Below are 6,000 nucleotides of genomic sequence, written 5' to 3' on the forward strand. Positions count from 1 at the left end.
CGAGAATGAAATCCTCGAAAACCACGGGGAAAATGGTGTGGCTGTGCCGGCTGACGGAACGTAACCGCAGAATCCCAATGACGTGCCCGGGCCGATTCTAGTAGACACAGATTCACAGGACGCACAACAAGTCGACAAAACCTCACACACCGACGGAAGCATACAGCATGGAGACCAACTAGAAGCCCAAAAAATCCCGGCTCGGGAAGCGCAGGAAGTTAGTCTTCACGATATTTTTGAAATGTTGCAGGCACAGTAGTTCGCTATCGCTCAGTTACAAAGCCATCCAAAGACTCCCAGCATAGTAGCGCCGGAAACTACTCCGCCAGCCGAACGGGTACTGGAGAGGTCAAGCAGCGACGGATCGGTAGCTGAACCTGCCATCGTGAGAATGCTGGAGGATCTCACCGAAAGGATCAAGTCACGCGAGAAAATGATAGCAGCCAACAATAAGAAGGTCGAAACCTATAACTTCAGAGTTGACCAAATCCCAGGCGCACCCCCGGTCCTGAAAGGTATAGATTCGAGGAAGTTCGTGCAACCGCCATTCCCAGAGGAAGCGGATCCGAAACCCATTCCAAAGAAGTTCAGAATGCCGGAACTCCCAAAATACAACGGTACCAATGATGTGGTACCACAACTTAGCTCCCAACTCCGTAGATTCGTTCTCCATACTGGCGGACTCCTTCATAAGGCAGCACACTGGTGTCATCAAGGTAGCAATGAGGTAACCCGACGTATTCAAGATTAAGCAGAGGGAGAATGAAATGCTGCAAGAATTCGTGTCTCGTTTTCAGACAGAACGAATGGAGCTACCCCCGGTCTCCGACAACTAGGCAGTGCAGGCCTCCACTCAATGCCTGAATGAACGAAGCTCGGTGGCATCAAGGCAGCTGAAAGAAAATTTGATTGAGTATCCTGCCATAACCTAGTCGGACGTCCACAACCGATACCAGTCATAGATCAGGGTTGAGGACGATCAGCTAGGAGCCCCTTCGGGCTTGGTATACCCGAGCAGGCTCTTAGCGAAGGAGTCAAGATCGAACAAAGAGAGGTACCAGCCATACCCCGATGATAGGAGAAACGCTCTGAAGTGCAATCCGCCCCGTAACGATTGATTGGTAAACCAAGGACACAACCCCTCGGGGACCCCTCAACAGAGGTGGCTTTGACGGATACGCGGGGTCAACAGGGGGCGCCCCGCCTGTTAGAGTACAACTTCAACATCGATGTGTCAGATATCGTGTTTTCCATTAGCAAAATCAGGGATGTCAGATGGCCTAGACCGGTACACTCGGATCCTTCCCCAAAGGAACTACAATTTGATTTGCGAAACCCAAGATTGCAGGTAGCTCCGAGAGGAAGTGGCCCGACTGCTCGATAATGGGCACATTCGGGAATTTCTCAACAACTGGGCTAAAAACCAATCCCGAGAAGGAGAACAGTCAAAAGAAACAAAGCGGGTGAGCCCCAACATATCATCCACACGATTTTTTAATGGTCGCCCCAAACGTATTAAAATAAAGGACCACTTAGCATCCGCCAAATAAACTCTAGAACTCGAAAGCGTCGTCACCACCAAGGTATTATCACCCCTCCCCCTTTCTATCTTCTACTTCACGATAACTCTTGCGCATGCCAACGACCAAGTCAATCATGACGCCACTCCGGCTCGAAGACCCTGAGGTTTCAAAGCATCTGTTGCACTCTTTTCCTTTGATCGGTTTTTTTATTCCGAAACGGGTTTTTACCGGCAGGGTTTTTTAATGAGGCAACACCCACGCACTTCCCAAGAAGGATTCAGTGATCCAACAGGACTTTCTTTATAACCAGCCCCACTTCGGGAAATGACTAATGAGGCTCCAATAGGAAATGATGTACCGGACCAAACGATCCAAGGAGTCGCGCCCGCGCGGGCCGAGCTCGCAACAACAAAACAACATGTATTTACGCCAAGCAATAATGAATATCTTTCAGCATCTCGTACTCTAGAAAATGGAATTTCAGCATGCTCACGGCAAGGGTCCCTCCACCAAATGTGTCCCGAAGTACTCGGAGACTTAGCATCAACAGTTTGGCGCCCACACGACCCCAGAGTTGGAACTCTGGGCTCATAAGGCCCCAACAAGGTAACTTCGAGCTCACGAATAACGGCCATCGAGCCTAAGAAAACTCTATGACTTGGAGACTATCGCCAATCACCACACACTGGAAAACCCGAGGCCGTAAGACCTCAAGCGGGCAGACTCGGTATAACAAGATCTATTCTACATAGCAACAAAAATTGTAAGACCTCAACAAGCATGAAAAACTGTAAGACTTTAATAGGAATGACAAACTATAATACCTCAACAGGCATGACAAACTGTAAGACCTCAACAGGCATGAAAATTCTGTAAGACCTTACTATAGGCGTAAAACTCAGTCCCGAAGTTTAGGCTATACGTCGCATTTGTAAGAATCCCGAAAGGGCATACCCTCGATGTAGACGCCTAAACTATCACTCGGGATAAAAAATGGCTCCGGCCAAACACATATGACTACAGTCAAAACGGCTGCTCCAGCCAAATTAACGCGACTCAGGGACGCCCGACTGTCGCTAACAAAATCGTAGGCCACTACTTCCAATATACTTTGAAAAGAACCGGTTAAAACAGGCTTCCCTCAACAGGAAAACGAGCTTCGACCATGTCAGCTCCAAATCACAGGGCTTCGAGCTACTCAGCCTATGAGCTAAAAACCTTCCGAGGTGCTTGAATATCGCCGCTAACGACTTGAAATTGAGGTTCTTTTCGAACCGACAACAGGTCAGGCAAAATTATTTCAAAAAGACCTTAACAAGAGGAAAACAAAGCCTACAATATGTCCACGGGAAAAGCCTACAAATGAGCCTCCGGGCCAGATACTAAAAGGTCACAATGGCTAAACAGCGTAAGAGCCACTGCCACCAGCTTGAAAATTGAAAACTTGAGGATTAAAATGAGCTCGAGTCGTAACCCAATTCGTAGACCCGATCCAAAATAGTTAACTATACATACCTAAGGTCCACATACATAAAAGGTCGCTCTGACCCAAGGCGTAAAAGCCTTTATCGCCAGCCCATGCAAATGTAAAACCAAAGGGTAAATTGAGCTCGAGTCAAATCCCGACTCGGAGACTGAATCCGAAGACAGTTGAAGTAACGCAAGCCTAAGGGCAAAAAATAAAAGCCACTATCGCCGGCCTAATAAACACCGAGGACATATTGCAGGTTCGGAGGTTTCTGCCAATCCCAAGGTCGAATCGACCCAATTGAAATCCCAACGAGCAAGTGTACAGAAGATACAAATTGCGGGGTTCCCCCCTCTTATTTTTACATATTGGCGGTAAAGCACAATCTCAACCTACGACATATAATGAAAGCTATATACACAAAGAATAAGGCAGGGAATAGACATTCCCCCTTTCGGCAACTATGGCCCGGCGGCCTCTTCCTCACCGTCCTCAGCATCGGACAGAAGGAACTTGGCATCATACTCCTCTCCTTTGTCTTGTTCGATCTCCCCCGATAGGTCGAAACCCCTGGCATGAATCTCCTCGAGGATTTCCCTCCCGGATCTGTACCTCACATATTCCTTGCTACTGTTTGCACGATCGAGGGCCCTCTTTAGCTTAGCTTTAGCGGCAGTAACGCTTCTTGAATAGGCCACCACTTTCTGTCTCGCCCAAGTATTGTTCATCACAACCTCGGCCCGTACATTCACCACCTCAGTTTTCACCCTCGAAAGCTTGGATGAGAGCCTTGCGACCATCTTCGCCCGAGCAGAATCGTTTGCACGGACAGTCTAGATTTGCACCTCAAGAGCGGAAGCCCCGGACTGAGCCCTCTCTTTGGCCATAAAATGGGCATTCACATGCGCCTGCAACTCGGTGAATTCGCGTTTGACTTGGCCAACCTCGCCCCAGAGTTGTCCCAGCTCATCCGCCTTGTCCTTCAACTGAAATAGCAAAATATCAAGACGCCAAGATAAAAAGGGAATGCAAGCCAACATGAAATACAGGGTACCTGTTTCTCCAGGAGGGCCTCCCGGACCTGGCTCCGGTCTACCTCACGTCGTAAAGAGATGAGCTCGTTTTCCTTTGCCGCACAAAGAATCTTGAGGGATTTCTCCCTATCCCGAGCCTCCCGCAATGGGGCCTCGCAATGAAGCAGCTCGGCTTTAAGCCTGTCGAAGGCCTATGAAAGAAAGCCGGATACATAAAAAGAAGAAGAGAGCAGGTCCAGAACATTCTTACAGCAGTCAAAACTCACCATAAGGCCAAAACACTGAGCCTCGCTGAAGGCCGAAGCAACGTCCGATGCCATACCACTCCCAGAAGGTTGCCGATCGGCCGAATCACTTCTCCTTATCCGCTGCGAAGAAGTCGCCTCACTACAAGCCTTTTCATACACCGTAACATCTTTCCTTTTATCGGCACTCATTGATCCCTGGGCTAGAAACCTCTCCTCCTCCCCCGGAGGACATGGCCTCGCCTCGAAAGGACTCCCAGCACCCGCAACAGATAAATCAAATAAGCCAGCAAGAAGGATGCCACCTCTTAGAAGGCAGAACGCCGGACACCTACCATGATGCTTCGCCTCTCATCTCCCTTTTGATAGATCTCGCCACCGGTGCCTATCATAAATCGAGAAAGCTGCCAGCTTACGAAACCACTTGTCTAAATCAGGGACCTCGTTGGGCGACCAATAAGTTGCTACAAATAAAGAACAGAAAGATATCGTTACGGAGCTAGCCTCAGGTTAAAACAAAGGCAGTTCAAATGAAGCACTTACGTGAGAAGTTCCATTTCTTAGGAAACGACAAAAATTCTCCAGGGATAACATCAGTTGTTCAGATCCGAATGAACTGATTCATCCATCTACGGTCCTTATCCTCCTCACTACCGATTACAAGTGCTCGGGTAGATCGACGCTGAAGAGAAATCAGGCCCCGATAGCACAATGGTCGGTACAACCTCACGAGGTGGCTGAGGGTAAATTCTATCCCGGCCTTGTCGGCGAAATATCTCATCGCCCGCACTATTATCCAAAGAAATAGATGAACCTGCGCCAACGTTACTTGATACCTTCGACAGAAATCAAGCACGACCTGGTCCGGGGAACCCGACACAAAAATGTGAGTATATACGCTCAAGAATCCCTCAATATATGTCATGACACTCTCCTCGGGGGAAGGTACTTGCAAAATCCCGCCTTTCCCCCATCCGCAATCCCTTCTGATCATCTTGAGGTTTTCCTCCCTCACTGATGAAATGATCCTCGACACACGCTCTCGATGGCCTGGGACATTGGGAGGTTTTCCTGGTGTGACAGCCCTCCTCGAGGCAGGGCACCCCGAGCCTCGCTCTGCCGACATTAGAGGCGAGTCGCTGACACCGAATGAATGTGGAACGCAAAAGAGACTCCCATCCATACGATGATCGGACATTGAAGCAGTGGCCATCGCTACGGCAGATTAGGGGGGAAAAGGTGAGGACCCGAGTAAAGGTTTTGCGAAACAGGAAAGCGAAAGGACTAGCACAAAGCGCCAGGCTTTGCAGAAGAGATAGCCTTATCAAGAATAGCAAATTTTCCACTTAAGAGACAGATGAACAAATATATAGGGGCAAGGCAACAACTGCTCGCTTACCCAAGAGGGCCAATTAATTTTGGCCACGTTAACGTCACCCTCTCCTAGAAGAGCATACTGGTGGAATCACTCCGGTTCCCACATGACTCAGAAAACTACAAGACCTCGGGGAGACCCCCAATGTCACAAACATCAGTTCGAGAGGAGCTGTTGATTTAACCCCGGTACATGTCCAGTTTCAGGGCCCCAGTTGATCTAAGAGTAGGCCCCGAAGGGCCGATGCCGAGAGGCAAAAGCTAAAACGCGAAAACAAAGGGGCAAAGAGAAAGGCTGGCAGAATGAAAACTCTTTTTTCTACATTGTCAAAAAGAAAAAACATCTTTACACTGTC

The sequence above is a fragment of the Nicotiana tabacum genome, chromosome 20 (genome assembly GCF_000715075.1).
Source record: "Nicotiana tabacum cultivar K326 chromosome 20, ASM71507v2, whole genome shotgun sequence".
In the NCBI taxonomy this organism is placed as follows: domain Eukaryota; kingdom Viridiplantae; phylum Streptophyta; class Magnoliopsida; order Solanales; family Solanaceae; genus Nicotiana; species Nicotiana tabacum.